At 41.5% G+C, this 22,343-nt stretch overlaps 1 protein-coding gene across 4 annotated transcripts in view; it reads left to right on the top strand.

Annotated features, from left to right (window-relative positions):
- LOC114700741 (cat eye syndrome critical region protein 2 homolog) overlaps positions 1-22,343 on the top strand; it is a 120,035-nt gene that overhangs the window by 43,610 nt on the left and 54,082 nt on the right. The gene's annotated exons all lie outside the window — the stretch shown is intronic.

Genomic DNA, 22,343 nt, shown 5'->3' with positions numbered 1-22,343 from the left:
CACTATGTAGACCAGGCTGGCCTTGAACTCAGAGATTCATCTGCCTCTGCCTCCTGAGTGCTGGGATTAAAGACCTGTGCCACCACGGCCCAGCTTCTTTTCTTTCTTTTGTTGAGTTTATTTAATTGCTGTTCAGTGTACACTCTGATACTGTCTGCCCCATGCTTGTGGCCCTAGCTTGTTTTCTTAGACCAACAAACAAGTGCTTAGTCTCCTAATAGGTCTACAAATCCTCATATCTGTAAGACATGGAAGAAAGGCAGACAGAAGTTGGGTATCACGTTAGACCTAGTGTCATTTAAACTTAAGCTTTACATGCTTAATTTACCAATTGGTAATACTACTTGGGGTAGTTTTCCTATTACAATTTGGTTTGGATGCAATCTTGGAAGATTCAGGAAGTAAGGGGAGGGGGCAGAGAGATGGTTAACAGATAAAAGCATGCTGCCAAGCTTGACAAGTTGAGTTCCATCCCTAGGACCCACATGGTGACTGACCCATATGGTAGAAGGAGAGCAACTCCAGCAAGTTGTCCTTTGGCCTCCACGTGAGCACCCACACAAATATACACACTAAATAAATAAAAACACTGCTTTGTTTTGCTTTGAGACAGGGTCTTACCATGTAATTCTGTCTATCCTGGAAATTGCTGTGTAGACCAGACTGAGCCATCTCTCCAGCCCTTAAGCAGGAACTCTTGTTTACCACGTATCCAAGGCTAACTAACTGACCCAGGAACTTCTCCCATCTCGTATGATTATGAGAGTACAAACCTCATCCAGTTTTGCATGGAATTCAAGGATTCAAGCTCAGGTCTTCACATTTCCCTCTGCACCATGGCAAGTGCTTTACCCACTGAACCATCACCCCAGTTCCACAATCCATTATTTAATGCCACAAAAAAGACAGGAATGAAAACCCAAAACCAAAGTATACAGACTGCAAAAGTTGAGGATGATTTCCCAACTACTGTGGGGACAGTGACTGACAGAGTCACAGGAAAGATGGCAACAAGCCTCTCAAGTGGCTCATGGCAGTAGCACCTTTGTGTAACTTCTGGTCACTGCCCTTGTGTTTTAGTAGCAAACCAAAGAGTTGGTATTATAGTTTAGTCATCATAGATGGCATCACCTAATAAAAATTCTTCTAAATTCAGTGATAGGCCGATTACTCTCAGAGCAGTGTTAAAAGGTCTCACCCCTTCCAAGGGGGGGGGCGCTAGGAGGTGGCTCACTCACTTTCCTGGAGATGATGTGTTATTTGTGAAGTATTACAGACCATTTGAAATGCAGTCAGGCTAGGAAAGAAAATAGAATGGTGGCCCTGACAAGCCTCCGATGCCATCTCAAGGGTTTGACTTGGAGCCGGGCACTTAGTAGTTGCTTTATTTTAATGTTTCTTTCTGTTTAAGAATATAATTTTTCTTTCCAGCTGGCCAATTTAAATACATCTTTTCACCATAAAAATTTTCTACAGTGTTTGTGTGTGTGCTCTGACAGCTCATTCAGATAGTCTTTCAAATTGATGAGCAGATTACAAGTGTGTATTCGATAATTAGTAAAGAAAATAAACATATCTAAATAATAAGACTTAATTGATGTAACATGCTATGTAGACCAGGCTCTTCTTAAACTTACAGAAATCTGCCTGCTTCTGTCTCTGCCTCACAAGTACTGGGATTAAAAGGCATTATTAAGCCACCATGCTAAGCAACTTAATTAATTTTTTAAAAATATTTTTATTATAAAATTAAAAGGGGGGGCTGGAGAGATGGTTGAGCAATTACGAATCCTTCTTCTTCCTCTTGCAAAGACCCAGCTGTAGTTCTCAGCACCTAAATGGCAGCTTACAACCTCCTGTAACTTCAGTTCTAAGGAATCTGATGCCTTCTTCTGAACTCTGTGAGATCTTATATGTATGCAGTCTACATATGTTCAACCAGGCAAACACATACATAAAATAAACAGTTTTTTAAAGGAAAAGGTTAACATAAAACTAGTATAGACTGTTTGACATTGTACTTGAAATTAATGAATTGATATTTGGTTTTATGGAGCAGTTGCAATTTTTAGTAAGTTCTCAACTGAAAACTGGTGTTACAGACACATCAAAACATTTTTTCAGAAATCTTGAAGTCTGTATTTGTATTGAAGTAAAAAGCAAGGCTACTTATTTTTTGCTCTTCATAGGTCACATTTAGAGTAAAAGTGCTGAAATGTATAAAAAATTATTTGCTTTATTTGGGGTTGCCATAATTTGATTTTTATTGGAACACTGTTACACCTTGAAGAGTCATGTTTAATTTACTTAAATGAGTGGTTAAACCCACTAGAAATGCTAAGTCTGGGGCTGGGAAATTGCTCAGCAGGTAAAGGTACTTGATGAAATGAGTTCTACCCATAAAGGCCTATGAGGCAGAAGAGAACCAACTCTTCCAAGTGGTCTTTTGACCTGCACACGTGTACATATACTGTGTGTGTGTCTCTCCCTGTAGTCCTGACTGTCCTGGAACTTGTTTTGCAGTTACTTTTACCCATTGAGCTGTCTCATTAGCCCTTTTATGGTTTTGGGTTCATTTTTTGTTGTTGCTGTGGGTTTTTGTTTGTTTTGGTTTTGTTCTTTTGAGACAGGGTTTCTCTTTGTAATCGCTCTGGCTGTCCCAGAACTTGCTTTGTAGACCAACCAGGCTGGCTTCAAACTCACAGAGAGGGCTGAGATTAAAGGCATGCACCACTACACCCCACCAAAATTTTTAATTTTAAAAACAAGATATCTGTAAAAGGCAGTTTTATCATTAAGTTCTGGCACAGATTTTGTTTTTGATATCATGAATGGTTTGATAACATTGCAAATCATAGAATCTTTCCAACATTTCATCTTGACTTATGGCCCTTCTACTTCTGAAAAGTAAATGAGTACACAGTGTACATATACACATACAGAAAGCAATCTGTAGGTGGTGGCATACCATTTGTAGTCCTAGCTAGACAAGAGGTTGAGGCAGGAGAACTAGGACTGGGTGATAAAGTGAGACTTTGTCTTAAAAAAAAAAAAAAGTTGAGGATGAAGGTGTATCTGAGTCTAGCAGATCATGTGCCTAACTACACACAAGGTGCTAGGGTGTATCCCCACTGATGGGTGAGACAGTTTATTGTATCAGTCAGTATTGCCCCTGAAAGCTTTAATGGGCCTTGTATCTCATTGGGAAGATGGGGTGCCACCTATGCTTACAGACTGATAAATAATACACAGTTCTGTTTATTTTTAGTTTCCTTATTTGTGTGTGTGTGTATGTGTGTGTATGGGGTGTGTGTGCACATGTGTGGAGATAATTATAAGTGTGCACCGCTACACTTGGATTTGTAAATGGTTGTTGGGAATCTGAATTCAGATCTTTTTTTTTTTTTTTTTTCTTTGGTTTTTCGAGACAGGGTTTCTCTGTGTAGCTTTGCGCCTTTCCTGGGACTCACTTGGTAGCCCAGGCTGGCCTCGAACTCACAGAGATCCGCCTGGCTCTGCCTCCCGAGTGCTGGGATTAAAGGCGTGCGCCACCACCGCCCAGCTTGCCTCGGGACTTTTTACCTTTTTTTTTTTAATTGGTTTCTTGTGTAGTTTTGGTGTCTGTCCTGGATCTCACTCTGTAGACCAGGCTGGCCTCAAACTCAGAGAAATCTGCCTGGCTCTGCTGAGATTAAAGGTGTGTGCCAGGGCCACCTGGCAGCTTTTTACTTTTCTTTCATTCTGTATGTCCTATTTTCCTGCTTCCTCCTGTCTGGTGGCTATCCTCTGGCATCTCTCTGTCATTTCTTTTTCTTTCTCCTCCTACTTACTCTCCCTGCTTATACTTCCTCCCTTGCTATTGGCTGTTCAACTTTTTACTAGACCAGTCAGGTACCTTAGGCAGGCAAGTTAAACAGCATTACATCTTTACATAAACAAATGCAGCATATATTTTCATAGTTAAACAAATATTCCACAACACTTTCTTCATGTTGCTTCTTCTGTTAAAGTAATCTACACTGCTTCACTTCTAGCTACCCAATACCATTCCAGGGGACAAACAGCAAACATCTGGAAGGAAGATGGATTTCTGAGCACTCTCGCACACAAGACTTGTCTTTGAGAAAGGCTGATCTGAGTTATAAGTTAGTTTGAGTCCCTGGTAGGTTCTGCTAATTGCTTTCACGTGGGCGAATTGGTTTATTGATAATGAAAGACACCAAACCCTTTCACTGAGTACTTTGAAGAGAAAATATCCAAAGTTACTAGAGATGCAGACTTTCCTCAGAATCATAAGATTGTCTGCTCAGTCTTAGGATTGATTCTTCCTAGGGTCTTGCTCCTCTTCTATTCAAAGACACTTCAGCTACTGGGGCATGCATGAATCTACTTGAACTTTCATTTCCCTGAAGGAGTCTGGGATGAGGGAAAGAAACCTCAGAGGCTCTAGGTTTACACAGTGTGAACAGGTGAATATCACAAGCTATGGGACGATCAGAGTATGTATACCAAACTCTTTCTGAATTAGAAGAGAAGTGGTAAATGACAAAGGAGGCCAGTGAGGTGGCTAATAGGTAAGGGCTCTTCAGGTCAAGCCTGACAACCTTAGTTTGACATCCTTAGTTTGATCCCTGGAACCTACATGTTAGAAAGAGAGAACTGAATCCAGCAAGTTATCTTCTGACCTCCATTAGTGTATTGTGAAATAAACTTATATACAATCATATGTAAAAAATAAGCAGATAAATAAATGATAAATGTTCAGTTATACTCAAATAAGCAAATAAGTAAATAAATGTTAAATATGCAATCATATGCAAAAAATAAGTGGATAAATAAATAATGTTAAATACAAATGAAAGAAGAAATGAGGAGAGATGCTCAATAGTTGAAAGCACTGGTTGTTCTTCCAAGGGATCTGGGTTCAACACACACACACACACACACACACACACACACACACACACACACACACACGGTAGCTTGTAACTGTCTGTTGCTTTAGTACCAGAAAATACGAAGGCCTTTTCTCACCTCTTTGGGTGTACTGCATATACATGGTACACAGACATACATGCAGACCAAACATCCATAAACATAAATGGGGGCAGGGAGAAGCATGAATTGGTAGTAGAAGTAGTAGTAAGCTAAGCAATTTCGGTAATGAGTGAAGGGTGAAAGAAACTATACCAGAAGTATTGTTGGTGAATTTGTTTCTCACAAGTGTGTAGGCATATGAGTAACAATTCTGCTTCTGGTGTGTGTGTAAGCAAAAATGAGTTAAGTAATTGAATGGTTGAATGTAGTCTAAACTACGCAAAAAGCTGATGTGGGTGAATCTCCTGGAGGGTTCAAGACCAGCTAGATGGCATAGGGGAGATCCTGTCTCCTTTCATCAAAAACAAATGAATTGTGTCTGGTGGGAGCCACGTTTCTCGGGAGTTTACAGACAAGCAAGGAGAGGCACCTATCCCATTCATAAGGTAAAGGTTTTAGGGTTGGAGACATTAGCATAAGGGGTCAATTTTAACGTCCAGAACTCCCTACCATTCTCCTTTGTACCAAGAAGGGACCAGATCCTAGTGGTAGAGCATTATCATTGATTGGGAGGATGTTTGTGTCATTATGTACAAGTAGCCCCTTGTTAACAGAGACAACTTTGGATCCTCTGCAAGAGCAGCAAATGCTCTTTTGAGCCATCTCTTCAGACCCGTTTTAAATGTATTTAAAACTAAGTGCTTTTTTTTTTTTTTTTTTTTTTTTTTTTTTTTTTTTTTTTGAGACAGGGTTTCTCTGTGTAGTTTTGTGCCTTTACTGGAATTCACTTTGTAGACCAGGCTGGCCTCGAACTCACAGAGATCTGCCTGCCTCTGTGCTGGGATTAAAGGCATGTGCCACCACCGCCTGGCCTAAGTGCCCATTTTAAAAGATATTTTAAAACTAAGTGCTTAGGTGGCTGTGGCAAAACATGTCTTTAATCCTAGCATTTGTGAGGCAGAGACAGGCAGCTCTACATAGTGAGCTCTAGGCCAGCCAGGACCACATAGTGAGACCCTACTCAAAAAGAGAATAGAAATCTATAGGTCCTAGGCTATGAAAGTATATAGGGCAGTTAAGACTAATAACTTGGTCTAAGAGAAGAGGGTTCAGCTCTTAGGAGCTCTTACTGCTTTTGCAGGTGACCTGTGTTTGGTTCCCAATACTCACATGGTGTTTTCCAGTTCTAAGGACTCCTGAACACACAGGCTGTACATAAACTCATTCAGGCAAATGCATGTATATTTTAAAGAAGTAAATAGACATATAACTTATTATAAAGTATGTGAATAGTCTTAACAAATCTCAAATGTTAATATGTAGCATTCAGAAGTTTCCTGTGGGCCAGCAAGATGGCTCAAGGATTAAAGGTGGTTGCCGCCAAGGCTGATAACCTGAGTTCAGTTCTTGGAACCTATATGGTAGAAGGAGAGAATCGGACCCCACAAATTGTCCTGTGGCCTACACACATGCCTCATGTGAACATACATCTAAACACACATGAAATAGCAAAATCTAGCATAAAATTTCTAAGGGTCCCTGTAGCAAATAAGCTAACTAAAATTAGAGAAATAATTCCCATCACAAGAATGAAACCAGGATATGTGATTGACAAAACAAATCACCTTCTGTCAGGAAAGCCTCTGCTCCAGACTGATTTCCTCCTTGGAAATTAGAGCCCCTTGAACCCCAATGCCACAAAGACTCCTTCTGAGTAGAGGTGTGACTGAGACTTCAGCGTTTGGGTCTCACTGTTGCCCCAAGCCACAGGCTTCTTGTCCTACTCAGAGCTTTCAGCACCATTATGTCCAGTATTGTGACAGTAGAGCAGCCATTGGAAACCTTGGAGTACTGGGGCAATGGCAAGAACCAGGGATGGACTGCAGTTGCTCACGAGTCACAGGCAAAGAGTCTGCATAGGAATCAAGAAATTACTAGTCCTGCTGTCAGGTGGCTAGGTGAGTGAGTAAAAGGCTCTTGTTGACAAAAATAAAAATCTGACTTCCATCCTCAGCACTTAAATGGTGGAATGAGAGAAAGAACCAACTCCCCAAAATTGTTCTCAGACCTCCACATGCATAAATAAATAAGTGCAAAAATGGGCTACTACTGTTGATCAGTTCCCTGAAGAACAGTCTTGAATACCATATAAGGAATTTCTTGGCCCTCTTTTTTTTTTTTTTTTTTTTTTAAATATTATGTGTATGGATAATGCATGTACCTGAATGTTTGTGTGTGTGCGCGCCTGGTACTGCAGGAGGCCAGAAGAGGTTGTTAGATCTTCTGGAACTGGAGTTATAGGTGGTTTTTAGCTGCACTGTGGGTGCTGGGAACCTAACCCAGGTCCTCTGCAAGTGCTCTTAACCACCAAACCATCTCTGTAGCACCAAATTCTTGGCCCCCTTAAGAAAAGGAGCTAGCCCCAGACTGTATACAGTAGACAGTTTTCAAGGTAATGACTTGAGATCTTTACTCATTGTGCTCAAGACACTGGACTAAGTGAAATGTTCTCCACCTTCAACACTCTGAATGATCGGTGCACTAACACTCCTCTGCTGTGGGATGTCTTTCTGTGTATGTGTGTGGCTCCTATTGGATAATAAAGGAGCTACTACAGCACTCAGGAGGTAGAGCCAGGTGAATCTCTGTGAGTTTGAGGCCAGCCTGGTCTACAAAGTGAGTTCCAGGACAGAGAAACCCTGTCTGGAAAAGAAGAAGGAGAAGAAGAAGCTGCTGCTGCTCTGGCCTATGGCAGGTCAGGTTATAGCCAGGCAGAAAATCCGAGAGAGAGACAGGAAGAAGAAAGGGGATGGGGTGGGGGATGCAGTCTGCCACAGAAGGAGCAGCAAGATGCCAGTAGACCGGTAATGCCACGGCTACGTGGCAACATATATAGACTAATAGGAATGAGTTGAGTTAAGGTGAAAGAGCTAGCTAGCAAGAAGCTTAAAGCCGTAGGGCATACAGTTTGTAATTAATATCAGCCTCTGAGTGATTATTTTATAAGCTGCTGTGGGACAGCGCATGGGAGAGATTCGTTGGCACCAGAGTAACTTCCGGCTACACTCCCCTGTACTCTCTGGGATAATCATTAGCTTGCTTTAGAACTTTGTGCTCACCTTTCCATGCATGCTAAGTGAATTCCTTCCTGCTCAAGAGTCTGCAGTGGGAGACAGGTTGAACTCCTTACTGGGAAAGTGCCACTCCCAGCAAACTGTGTAAATGCGAATGCTTCAAAACAACATTGGGCCAGTTAGAAAATGGATTTTCTACAGGCAAATCAAAAGCAACGAGGAGAGGCTTAAGTTCAGAGAGATTCTCTTAAAGCCTCCCTGTGCTGACACCAAAGTTACTCTCTTTCTTGTTTTTGTTTTTTTTTTTCCCCCCGGGGTGGGGGGATTTCTCTGTGTAGCCTTGGTTGTCCTGGAACTGGCTCTGTAGATCATGCTGGCCTTTCAAGTACTGGTGTTAAAAGTGTGTGCCACGATGTCCCCCTCCTCCACTTAATATTTCATTAATTCTTTGAGAATTTCACTTATGTATTTTGATCATACTCACCACCACCCTTCCTACTCCTTCCAGATTCACTTCTCACTCCGCCCACTCCTATCTTATGTCCTTTTTGAAGTTTGCATTCATAACCCACGCCAAGTCCAGTTTGTGGTGCCTGTACACCCCCAGTTGTGTGGCTACCCCCGGAGTGTGGGCAGCCTACCAGGGGCCACACACTTAAGAAACTACTTTCTGCTCCAGAAGCCATCCACTGCCAGTTGCTTCTCAGATGGGGTGGGGGCTTGTGAGGAGTTAACCACAGCTGCTGTGAATTCATGTCCCAAAGACACCACTTTGCTTTGGTCTCTCACCCCCATGCCGCTCTGCCCCACCCCACCCCCTTGGCTCTTCTTGTTTGTTTGTTTGTTTGTGAGAGGCTCTTATATTATTTGGGGCGGGGGTTGGAGACAGGATTTCTGTGTAGCCCTGGCTGTCCTGGAACTCACTCTGTAGACCAGGCTGGCCTCGAACTCAAATTTGCCTGCCTCTGCATCCCAAATGCTGGGATTAAAGGCAGGAGCCACAACCGCCTGGCAGGCTCTTAGAATCTTTATAGTCCCTGATCCTTAAGTGGGGGTTGTCTCATTTGTAGCTGAAGAGTTTTCTTTCTTTTTATTTTATTTTATTTTATTTATTTGTCTCTGTTTTATTAAGGCATTTTTTAAATTCATTTGACATACCAATCACAGATCGCCCTCTCCTGCCTCCCCGCCCCCTACCCCACTCCCATTCCCTCCTCCAACAGGGCAGGGTCCTCCATGGGGAGTCTGCAGAGCCCGGTACATTCAGTAGTGGCTGATCCTCTTAAGCACGTTCTCCATGTATGTGGCATGCTAGCTGATTATCTTTTGGCATAGTTGTTACACATTTGGCATGGATATTATTCACGTTGGTATCTTCAAAAAGGACAAGAAGATAGGCCTCACTTGCCTCCAGTAAAAACACCAATGGCTGCACTCTGGAAGCGCAGATCTGTTTTGAAGTCCTGAGCAGCTTCCTGCACCAGACTCTGGAAGGGAAGCTTGGGAATCAGAAGTTCAGTGGATTTCTTTCTTTCTTTTTTTTTTTTTTTTTTTACCGCCCCCCCCAGTGGATTTCTGATTGTGTCTGATTTCACGAAATGCCACCAGTCCTGAAAAGATGAGGTTTCTTCACTGTCCAGTAGAGGGCGCACTCTTGCGAGCAGCTTTTGCAGCCAGTTGTTTGCTGGGTGGATTTGAGGCAGTCTGCTTTCCATGAGCCATAGTATGGGCACCTCCTAACTTATCTCGCCCCTCCTTCCGCTGGAGCTTGGCAAAGAGAGATGGAGCTGGCATTACAGAGCAGCTGCTGCACAGACAGGGAGGGCTGTTGGTCCAATGAGGGCTGGCGGTTTGGTTTCTTTGCCTCAGGAAGTTACTGGGGTCTCAGGCTGATGGGTATTGGGGCAGGGCGTGTAGATTACAGGGTCCGATGGGGAGTTTTGGTGGCAGGGGCCTTCCTGCAGGATTTTTCCCTGCTGGCTGGCAACTGGGGTAGAGTTGGGTCAAGTTTTCTTAATAGGAAGTCAGATCATTACTGTTGATGGTTGTGATATGCTCTGAATGTAATCTATTTTCTCTTTGGTAAGAGATTTGGTAAGTGAGTTTGATGTGGTGCTACACTGTTGTGGGATAATGCTTTTGTGCATTGGTTTAATAAAATGCTGACTGGCCAGTAGCCAGGCAGGAAGTATAGGTGGGATAAGCAGACAAGGAGAATTCTGGGAAGAGGAAGGCTGAGTCAGGAGACACCAGCTCACTGTCCGGGGAGCAGCATGTAATGGCACAGAGGTAAAGCCACTGAGAACTTGGCAACATATAGATTAACAGAAATGGGCTGAGTTTAAGTGTAAGTGCTAGTCAGTTGTAAGCCTGAGCTAATGGCCGAGCCGTTTTTTACTTGTGTTTACTTGGGTCTGAGCAGCGGACCGGGTGGGACAAAGGAAAACTTCAGCTACCCACACTCCATTGATCCCAGCACTCAGGAGGTAAAGGCTAGTATAGTAGAAAGTTCAACCTGGTCTACAGAGTGAGTTCCAGGCTAGCCAGGGCTACATAATGAGACCCTGTCTCGTAAATAAATAAACAGGCTAAAAAATGTTTTAGGGTAGTAAACTCCTGTTTATCAGCTTTCTTAGTGTTTGTGTATTTAATGTGTGACCCAAGGCATCATCTTCATTGAATGTGGCTGAGAAGCCAAAAAAATTGGGGGAAATGATAGCTTTCATTGAATGCTTGGTAAGTGATAATACTGACTTTGGAACCTGGACTTGAAGTTGAGGAACCCTTTGTGTCCTTTTCTTTCTTCTTTATCCTTTTCCCAACAAATCATACCTGTTTGTTTGCTGTGTGTTCCCCCCAAAATGCCTCAAAATTCCTATTCTAGCGTCTTGTCTTGTTATGCTTGATTTCAGATGACTAAATCTAGCCCTCAGCTTTGTAGGTTGAAAATCTTAGCAGTGTGCATAGACCTCAAGTGTCAGAATGACATTTTGTGTTTTTAAAATTAGGTAGGTCAACTTTCATGGACTTAATGTTCTTAACACCAAGATCTACTAGCTAACCTAATCTGAGGGGAATAATTTGTCCCAGGGCTGATGAAATATTTGTCCCCCACAACAAAGTATCATCAGTGTCTCTCCCCAAGGGCAAGGTTGGGTGAACACTAGCAAGTTTTTATCTTGAGATTTTGCAGTATTGATAGCATGAAGCCTATCCCCTTTGGATTCTGATAATCTTTTCCAAAGAGAACTCATACTATAGGGTAATTAAGTCTACTGTTCTATCTCCGTAAGATTCTAAGATAGCTCAGCTTAAGAGGACGAGAAGGCTTATGGCCAAATGGCTTAAAGCTATTGTCATCTGACCGTGTCTCTCTGAGCTTGTGGTATCCTGATAAATCACATCAGGGACACCTATTTGGGAACTGTATCACACAGCAGCTGGGAAGCAAGGAGAATCAAGAAGGGGGCGAGGTTTCAATATCCTCTTCATGAGCATGCCTGCAATGGCCTAGTTCATTTCTTTCCAGTAGGCCTTGACTTCTCAAGGCTCCGCTCTGCTCACTGCCTCCTCATGGTTGTAGTCATACCTGCTTTCTTAGTATGTTGTATCTTTTCATTTTATTTCTGGTTTTTGTTGAGGCTCTTAATCATTCATTAGTCTTTTAGAAATACTGCTTCCCAGTGGCTAGTTTCTTTCATTTAGCTTGAGGAACATATGTTATCACTTGCTTTGTGGAGGCAGTAGTCAGTATCAAGTATTTATGTGTAGGCTATTACTAATTAAAAAAAAAAAAACTTGAGCCGGGCTGTGGTGGCGCATGCCTTTAATTCCAGCGCTGGGGAGGCAGAGCCAGGCCAATCTCTGAGTTTGAGGCCAGCCTGGGCTACAGAGTGTGATCTAGGACAGGCACCAAAACAACATAGAGAAACCCTGTCTTGAAAAAACAAAACAAAACAAAAAAGAACCCCAAAAAACTTGAACATTTCATTCTTAGAAGTTGCATATAATTTTCACTGAGTGCCTTGTTGAAGTCTACTTGCTGACTTGTGAGAATTTTCATGAGCCTTTGTTCATATCCACAGCCACATTCTGACTGTCCCTCTGTTTGGGGCTCTTGTCACTCAGAATTAAAAATACTTATTGCCTGTCTCCGGGATCCCTTGCCACATAGGTGGTAGGAGGCCAGAAGAGGGCATCAGGCCTTCATCACTCTCCATCTTTCCCTCTAAGGCAGCATCTCTGGAAGCCATTGAATACCATCAGTCTTTATGTACCCCACCCCAAAATCCACTGGGGTTACAAGTTGTGTGGCCAAAATGGCACCCAGCTGTTGACATGGGTGCAGATCAAAAGTGTGGAGGAAGCACTCTTACCCACTGAACCACTTCTAGCCCTTATTTATTTGTTGATTAAGATTACAACTTATGTAAAAATGTAACTTCTTTTTTTTCCCCTACCTACACATTATAATATGCTGTTGATTCTGCTTCTGAGACATATCCCTTTCATCTCATGTTTGCTACTTCCACTCTCATCCTTTCAGCGCCCCCCCCCCACTAGATCTTGACTCTGTAGCTTGGTGCTGGATAGATGGCTCAGAAGTTAATAGCAGTAAGCGGCTCCCGCAGAAGGTGTTGGTTTCCCAGCCCCCCCCCCATAGATGTAACCAACTGTCTTATTAAATAAGAAACACAGAAACAATGTAAAAGAGAAAGCAGAGAGGTCAGAGCTCAGAGCTAAAATCTCACCCTTCCTCCTGCTGTCCCAGCTTCGCGAGAAGAGACCTACTTCCTGTCGGTTCGTTTTTTTATAGTATGTCGTTCTGCCTTCTCATTGGTTGTAAACCCAAACACATGACTGCCTCGTCACTGTCTGAATGTACAGCCCCTAGGTCTTAAAGGCATATGTCTCCAATGCTGACTGTATCCCTGAACACACAGAGATCTTATGGGATTAAAGGCGTGTGCCACCACCCGCACTCTGCTGCACACACTCTTTGCTATGGCTCTAATAGCTCTGACCCCCAGACAACTTTATTTATTAACATACAATCAAAATAATATTTCAGTACAATTAGATTACCACCACATTTCCCCTTTTCTATTTTAATAAAAAGAAAAAAAGCAAAAGGTTATAACTAACAAAAGAAAAACTATATACAAAAGTACAATAACTATATACAATATATACAAGTAATAAATACCTAAACAGGTATTTGACAAATCAGAGAAAATAATTCCATTATCTATCCTATTTTGGTAATTCCAAGATGTATCTAATGTACTTTCTATCCTAATTAATTTTCAGCTATAACTAACTAATCTTCAACCATAACTAACTAATCTTCAACTCCCTCAGAGACCCAAGAAGGGAATAATATTAGCTAACAAAAATAAAAACAGGAAGTGCATGCAAGCAACTTCCAAAAAATTTTGTGAGTTGACAGAAACAGCCAGCTGCCTGGGCAGTCACCTGAGGTTTCTCCGCAGTGTTGGGGCATCATCTTCAGCCTCTAGGCTTAGTGTATCTGACAGACTCATTTGTGAAGTAGGATGTACACAAGGTCAACAGTTCAACCTCACATTGGGTGAGAGCAGTCCACGTGCCAGAAACACCTGAATTCCACTAGTGTCCTGTCATGATTCAGGATTTTAAATTCTGGAAATTGTTGACAGTTTTTTAATTCAGCTGTCCATTCTTCTTGGCTGTGTATATATGGCTTCATCTCGGCATCCCCTTCTTCTCCACATCCCTCTATTAAATGCCAGTCTACTTTTGAGAGGCATGAGCTTTCAGCTGCTGTTCCATTGTACAACAGAATCCATCGGCCCTCTGCCTGTTAAGCTGCCTTCGAAGAAAAGGGCACTGTACCTTTTCCGGATGTGAAGGCCACTTCAGGGATGGGGCCATATTGTCCTGGCCTCAGAAGATGCCTTTTGATAAAGCCATAACCACACTTGTTTTGGCAACAATCAGTAGTCCCTTGTTTTGTGATCTGTCTGTCCATTTTGTCCTGTTGATTCGAGGATACTTTGTTGTCCAGTGGCTAACTTTTGCCACAATGAAAATTAACTCCATATGCAGTTTCTTCAATGCCCATATTTTCTCTGAAGTAGATTGGTACTGCCAGGAGCCGACATGTCTCAAAAAAGAAAAATTTCTAAGTTATTAAAATATTTTAAATGCCATATTCGGTAGATCTCTGAAGGGTTTGAAGATGACCTGTCTAAAATATATCTGCTCAATTTTTAAAACATATCTAATATGACTGTAATTTCTATTGTAATGTCTAACTACTATCTTTCATTTCTTTATATCCTGATAGTTGGTAATAATGTAAGTATTTAAGACTAGTAATTATCTTTTTCTTTTCTTTCTTTCTTTTTTTTTTTAAACAAGAACCTTAAATCTAATCTCCTTTGCTTAGCCTTTTTCCTAACCCTTGACAATAACTTGTAACCAACCCCCCTAAACACTGAAAATTATCCCAGACCCAAAACCCATTAAAAAGACCAAAAAACCACCCGCCCCACACCACCTCTTTGGGAATGTGGGCGTCGTATTCTTAAAATTGCTTCCTGCTGGGTATGGGCGAAGTTTTCTTTATCCTGAAAGAAAAATTTTAGGTTAATTGTCAAATTCTAGGAGAGGTAACTATATCCTTCATTATCCAGTCTGTGTATAATGCCAAAGTTCAGGGTTTATCTCAAGTCCTTATTCAAGTAGTCTTTGAGACTGGATCATCTCAGCTAGTCATCTCAAAATTGCTCTGAGCACCTTGTAGTTCAAAGCTGATCTGTGGATGATGTTTGTCAGCTTAATGATATTATTATTGTCCACGTGGAATTGTTGTTGTTGTGGGGCCCCATCTTCTTTCTGGAGACTTCAGTTGATGTTAGGCCTGGCCGTGATTTCCTGCAGAAAACTGATAAGAGACTCGAACACAAAAACATATATATGCAGCTAGCCTTTTTTCTAGAATTAGTTAGTACTCTATGTGACCATTCATATCTTAACAAAGTTTAAAATGTATATATATATTAATCTTGTAAATTTTGATATAAAATTTATACTTTGAGAAAAGTTTAAAGAATCAGAATAGAATCAAAAGAGTTGAGATTAGTAATAGAATAGTCCCTTAATTAATTTTGCTTTTGTCCTGTACCATAGCAGAAGATGGCTCTTATTCTGGCATGATACAGGGAGTTTGCATTTTCCTTTTAACAACATGCTTGATTTTAAAGAAGGAGAGAGCCATTCTCCAACTCCAAAGTCAGCTTTAAATTTTAATTGAACTGGGACTGTTAGAAGACCAATAGTGTTAAATCTTTAGAGAAAAGCAGAAACAAACATTTAGGAAGACATAAAATTTTTTTAGATAATATATACCCATACACCGTTTCACTCTGTTTCTTGGGATAGATGATTTGTCACTTTTCTTCAGTTGTCTCATTTGTCCAGTGTTCTTCAGATTCCTTAACCTTCATTCTCCTAAAAGACAAAAACAAAAACCTTTCTCCAAGACTAATTTTGGGGATGTTTCCTTTTGACAAGTTATTATCTGATTAAATGAAAAGGCATGTGTTATTGATACAAGTTAGTTTAAATTGGATGTTCATGCTGGTTGATGAACTATCACCTCCTCTAATTAAGAGGTCTCTCTTGTTCAAATCGAACCTTTATCAATTTTGATGGTACCCACAGCTTATCTTCTCCTGTAGAAACAAAAGCAAAACCTCGTCCCCAATGTAATACATACCCTGGTTTCCATTCTGAGGTCAGCACATCCTTAAAGTATATAGGCTGATTTAATTCTGTAGTTTTTTCTATTATCCAATGTCTCTCTGCAGCTGTTGTTCCTTTCTCATTGGCATTCAGAAAATTCAAAGTTAGAAGAGCATTATGCAGTCTATTTCTGGGGGTTTTTGTTACCCATTTCTGTTTATTTAGCATATCCTTTAGAGTTCTGTTTGATCTTTCTATAACTGCTTGACCTGTAGGATTATGTGGTATGCCTGTAATATGCTTTATATTGTAATAAGCAAAAAACTGTTTCATTTTAACAGAGACATATGATGGAGCATTGTCAGTTTTGATTTGTGCAGGTATACCCATGATGGCCATAACTTCTAGCAAATGAGTGATTACAGAATCAGCTTTTTCAGAACTCAAAGCAGTTATACAATATAAAACAATCCAATCCAATGTAAAGTATTTAAAATTAGTAATTGTCTTTATTTATTAACATACAATCAAAATAATATTTCAGTACAATTAGATTACCACCACACCCCCCCCCCATCTTTCTTTCCTGTCTCTCTTCCTAACAATAATAGGTCCTGCCAATCATGTCCATGTTAACCTTTCAGAATTGATTAATCTTTCCTTCAAAAGCCAGTGTCTTTTTAAAAAGAGTAATTTTCTTTTAATAGTGTGTGTTTATCTATATTGGTGTATATATGTGTGTGTGTATCTATACACACACACACACACACACACACACACACACACACACACACACACACACGCTTGTGAGCTTCCCAGCATGCTGGGAAGCCAACACCTTCTGCGGGAGCCGCTTATTGCTATTAACTTCTGAGCCATCTATCCAGCACCAAGCTACAATTCTATAGTTAAGCCTTCCTAGTATGCACAAGACCCTAGGTTCCATCTCCAAACCACTTTCTGTAAATGCTCCCCACCCTAAAGTCAAAAGTTTTTGGTTCCTTACTCAGAGGGTTTCCAAGTCAAGCAGCAGTGACCTGGTTGAGGACAGAGAACACTAAATGTTTCTGAGGCCTGGAGCTGTCATTTGAAATAGCTTCTAAAAGTAGTTCTCTCAATCTTTTGCTTTAACTTTAAATTTTATGCAAATATCTAATTAAAAATACCTTCCCCAGCAGCAAGGACCAACAGTAAAAACAAAAAAGGCAAAGTAAAACTGTTCACAAGCTGTGCCATTTTTTTACGTGTTTCCTGCCCATGGGTGGTGGGACCCAGCTGCTGCACGAGCCCTTGACCTCAGTCATGATATCTAGACAACCCATCCTAGTGCCTGATAGCAGAAGCTGGGTATGGCTAGTCAGGAACCTGTTTTTCCAGATTTCTTTCCTGCATGGCCGTGCTTGTCTGGCCCGTGCACTAGCCTCTTAGAATGTGGTAAGTAGGAAGCTTTCTGGTCTCAGGAAAAGTCCACGAAGCTTCAAGAACCTCCTGCTCCTCCTCCCTGCTCTCCTCCTCCCTTCTCCTCCCTTTGCAACTCGGAAGTATCACATTTACAGAAAGTCATATTGTAGGTTTGCTTGTTAGTTGATATAATTAATGTTTTCCAGAGAAATTGGTATTTTATTAGAGTTGCATTTAGATTCGCTGTTTCATGGGAAGTTGAGAAAAAATGATTACAACAAAACCTTTAGCCTTTGAAAGCACACAGGATAAGCTGCTTGGCCAACTGAAAGTGTTTATAGCTGGTTTCAGGTCCCTGAGCATTGTAGGCACTCTATCTGATTTATACTTTACAGTCTAAATTGGCATGGCACATGCCTTTGGGATTAAATTAATTTATACCAAGTGAGAAAGCATCAGCTGTCAAAGTCAGAGGTGCCTTCTGGAGACCAGTGTGCTTTTTTTCTTCTAGCATTCTGAGCTTACACTCCAGGCATTCTCTCTTGGACAGCAGCTGGGAGAGCTCTTCAAGGGGCCTGCTGTGCATCCCCTTTGTGCAGAAGTGGTTCTGCTCCCACACAGAAGCAAATCTGACCCAGATCCTACACTGTCCTTGGTCCTATGCACACTAGAAGGATTTTAGCTCTTAAAAAAGCAAATGCAACAAACAAACTATTCTCTAAGTGTTTTTGTTTATTTCTTTTCTGCCTCTAATGAACTCAAAGCATTATTGTGATTGATTGGCAATTATGCAAATCTGGGATCTTTATTCTTACTTGGAAATGGAAGAAACATTTTTTTCTCTACCACCCCTTATAGTAAGATTAAAGAAAATTTGTACAAAGAACAGGAACATAGCACACAAGAGAAAATATCAGTGTTTAAGAGAAGGTTAAATGTATGACAGGTTACGCTAAAGGAATTTAGTAATACCCTGTCATTAGAGTCTCTAGTCACAAATTTGTGTTTGTTAAGCAGGCACGGCATTGGAAGTAAACAGTTGAGAATGCTTTTCTATAATGTGTGCTAAGCACCTCTTTGTGTTTCCTCCATCGCCCAGGAGTGTGGGCTGTCCCTTGCTCATCCCCAGTAGCCACTGCATGGTGGAAAGATTTGTTCTCCAGGGCAGGGAAAATGGGGGCGGTGGTGATCAGACTTTTCACTAATGAGCTGTGACGCCAGCTGCAAGAGGGGCAAATCCTGTTACTCTCTTCACCTACTCTCTGAAGCTGCAGAGCCGATGGGAACAAGGTTCCCCTCTTTCTGCCGATCTGCTGCCTTTTCTGCTCTTTCCCTTCCCTTCCTCTTCTGCCCCTGAGCATCTTGGCAAAGGTCAGATTTCGGTGCTCACAGTTCATTGCACACAGTGAAAGGGAGATACAAAAGAGTAGAAGAGAAAGTGAGAAAAGAAAAAAAAAGTTGGGGTGGAGATTTTTAGGAGGCTCCTTTAAAACTTAAGCTCTAGGTTGAAACCGCAAATAATAAAGCTTTGAATAACCTGGATTTCCAAGTAGTTCTTTGCAGAGAGCTTTATTAGAGCATGGATCTAGTGGACTGTGAGTTAAAGAGAATTTCACTTTCTATTCAGAAACATGTGAATTTTTTAAGTGCAGTCAGTAGTACCTTGCTACTAACTGCTTGGGTGCACATTTTAGGGCAGAGTAAATTCACACTGAAATACATCTCCAGAACTTTTTTATTTTCCCGTCTGAGACTCTGTACCATTAAACTAATATGGAAAAGTTTAACCAAACCAGTTCTTTGGTTCAGCAGGATTAAAATGGCTTTCCTGTTCTTTCTGTTGTTGCTGTTTTCTCCTGCAGCATTCTTAATATATAGTCCACACAGAATGGTTTCACGGTCTTGTCTTGGCTTGGGTTCATTTATTGGTACAAACTGCTGGGACTCACCATTACCTATTGGAGAGGGATAAAGCAGCTCTTTTAAAATCTCTGCTTTTGGGGGAGTGGGAGGAGACAGGGTATCAGTGTGTAGCTCTGACTTGCCTGTCTCTGCCTCCTGGGAGCTGGGATTGAATCACTGAACCTAGTCTTAGTAACACTTGATCTAGAATTCTCTGAGAAAAGGCCTTGTAGAAGTGTCTTAAAGGGGCCCAAGTAGCCAGTGCTGCAGTGTAGGACCATTTCTGGGTCCCTGGCTGTACCTTATCCAGGGTCTGTGTTATGTCCATGACCCATGTTGCCACCAAAATCCTGGGGTCTAGGCTGAAACCTGTGGTCATGTTAGTGTCCTAGGGCTGTGCTATCGCCAGGGCCATGATGACCTGATTGGATTGGGCTGCTGCCATGTATGGCCCTACAGCAGCCAGGGTATGAGTTGTATGTGGCTTCTGTTACCACCAAGTGGACGAAGAGATGATGGAGAGGAAAGAAAGATGAGAGAGGTGGTTTTTCTTTTCTTTGTTTTGTTTTAAATTAATTTTTTGGGAGGGGGGGTCTTTTGTGAGAGGATATGGAGGGACTAGGAGGTGAGCAGGACTGGGATGCATGATGTAAAATTCCCAAAGAATCTATAAAGAATTATGTTATGGGGGGTTAGGGCTGTGGAGATATATAGATATATTTCAGTGCTGAGCACTTGTCTATAACAAAGGCCTTGGGTTCCATCCCCAGCACAGAAGAGCAGGGCTTGATTGAGTTATGTTTGAGTCAGTGTGGTAGGCAAGGGGACATAGTAGTAAGTCCCATAGAGTGTGCTGTAATATGTTAATGTAGCTGTGGCATTTTGGCAGTAGGATCACAAAGTGGAAGTCATTTGGGAAAACTTGTAAAAGTTGTAAAAGACAAGTGTCTTGAATGTGACTCACTCATTACAGAGAGGCAGACAGGGTTTTGTTTTTTGTTTTTTTTAATGCACAGTTTATTGTTCACACTTTACACCTCAGGGAAAAAGAAATTGCTCACAGGAAATGAATCTTAATACTCTATCTAGAGGCCTAGCTCACTCACTGGGTTTGGGGTAGGGGTGGCACAAGTTGTTCAGTGCCCAGCAGGCTACCATGTCCACAGTCACAGGTGGGGAAGGACAGTGAATGCTGGCTCCACAGCAGATGCTCCTCCGGAGCAGTGTTCCTTGAGAGCTGCAGAGGCTAGCTGGTCGTTGTTGTTTGGTTTTTGGTCTTTTTGACTTTTGGGGGGAGCCGCCACCCAGCTCCCAAGTAAATTCACACGCCGAGGCTTATTACTCATGATTGCCTTGCCTTAGCTTGGTTTATTTCTTGCCAGCTTTCTTTAACTTAACTTATCCCATCTTCCTTTTGCTTCTGGGCTTTTCCCATTCTCTTACTTCTGTAAATCTTACTCCATTGCTGGTTGTGTAGCTGGCTGGCTTCTGATGTCCTCCTCCTTCTCTGGCTCCCCCTTTTCAATCCCTCTTCCCAGATTTCTCCTTCTATTTATTCTGTCTGCCTGCCAGCCCCTCCTATCCTTTCTCCTGCCTTGCTATTGGCCAGTTCTTTATTAGACCATCAGGTGTTTTAGACAGGCACAGTAACACAGCTTCACAGAGTTAAACAAATGCAACATAAGCAGAAGTAACACATCTTAAGATAATATTCTACCACAGGTCATGGCCTCATTTGTGCTTAGGTAGGTCAGCCAGGGTGCCAGACACTCCGCATTCACCAGGGTCAGAGGCAGGAGAACCTAATGGGACACACATTCCCTAGAAGGGTCCCTTGTTGCTGTGTGATTCTTGTAGTGCACTGAGGTGTGTTGGAGACCAGCACCTGATGAGCTGCCTGGGGGCCTGGTCTTCTATAGCCTTTCAGAGATTTGTCTCCTCCCTGCAGACTTTCTGTCTCTGCTTCTGATTGGTGTGGGTTAATGGCTCCCCAGGGCTTTGCTGACCATACACAGGTTCTTGATTCTCTAATGTCAGTGTGTATTGATGTCAGGATGCTAAACAGGAGCGCCTCCAACTTTTTTTTTTCTTTCAAAAAAATTAAAATTATTATTATGACTTTGTGTGGGTGTAAAGAGATAACCTTCATGTGGGCTTCAGAGATGGAATTCAGGTCACCAGGCTTGGGCAGTAAGTGAACCATCTTGCCAACCCCATTGAGCCTTTCTAAAATAAAGATTGTTAATGAGGGAGAGGGAGTTTTGTTTGCCCCTCCCCCCTGGGGGCGGGCTCTGTCACTGATTTACTGACTTAGAAAAGTCATTCTTTGAGATTTTGTTATTTTTTGTTTTGGGAATAATATCGCTATTGTAACCCATATTGGCTTGGATGTTCTATTCTGCTTAAATATTGAGACTGCAGGTGTGCTGTACTAGGTAGGCCTAGCTATCTGTTGAGAGAGTTGAAGTGTATGACCTGTAATTTACCTTCTAGCTTTAAGCATTCCTGGATCTCAGGACTTTAAGTAAATAAATGGAACAGTTAGTTAAGAGTCCATAAAAATTTGATTATTTCTCTATAGTAGAAACAGACTGTCCACTTTAGTGTGTGTGTATTTGTGTGGCTATATAATTGGTGTTGAGATCAGAAATCACATGTCTTGCTTTTGAGATAAGGTGCCCAAAAGTTTGATTTTTCTGTGGATTATAGATGTAGTTGTAAACTAGTCAGTTGTAAGCAGACTCTTGGGAATCTGTTTTAATGCAAGTAAACTTAGGTTGTATTAAAACAAAAAATGACTTAGAGCATATTCTATCTCTTCAGAAAACATTATTGTTTGGGAGGGTTGAAAAGAGAACTAAGATTACTGATGTTTCCCACAGCTCCTTCTTGCCCATTGACCCATCTCTTAATTTCTGAGTTCTGTATGAAGATTATCTGTCTGGTGCAGCTTCCACCTGAACTTTCAGTGCAAACAAATGCACCTCGCCTAGGATCAAATTACTAAGTCGTTACCTCATTTCTCACCAGATGATGTAAGGATAACTTTATTCCAGCAACCTGCTTTCATCAGTCTTGTAGGTAGAGCTATACTACATTCACCTAGAGCTGCTTTGTTCCTTAAAGCTTTTGCAGTAGGGTTATCTAATAGTACTGTCAAGTAAATGAAGACTAGTTTATAATCAGTTGTATGGTGTTTCT

This window comes from Peromyscus leucopus, chromosome 3 (genome assembly GCF_004664715.2).
Source record: "Peromyscus leucopus breed LL Stock chromosome 3, UCI_PerLeu_2.1, whole genome shotgun sequence".
Taxonomy (NCBI): domain Eukaryota; kingdom Metazoa; phylum Chordata; class Mammalia; order Rodentia; family Cricetidae; genus Peromyscus; species Peromyscus leucopus.
Note: the sequence above shows the minus strand (reverse complement) of the source record. Positions and strands in the feature narration are given on the sequence as shown.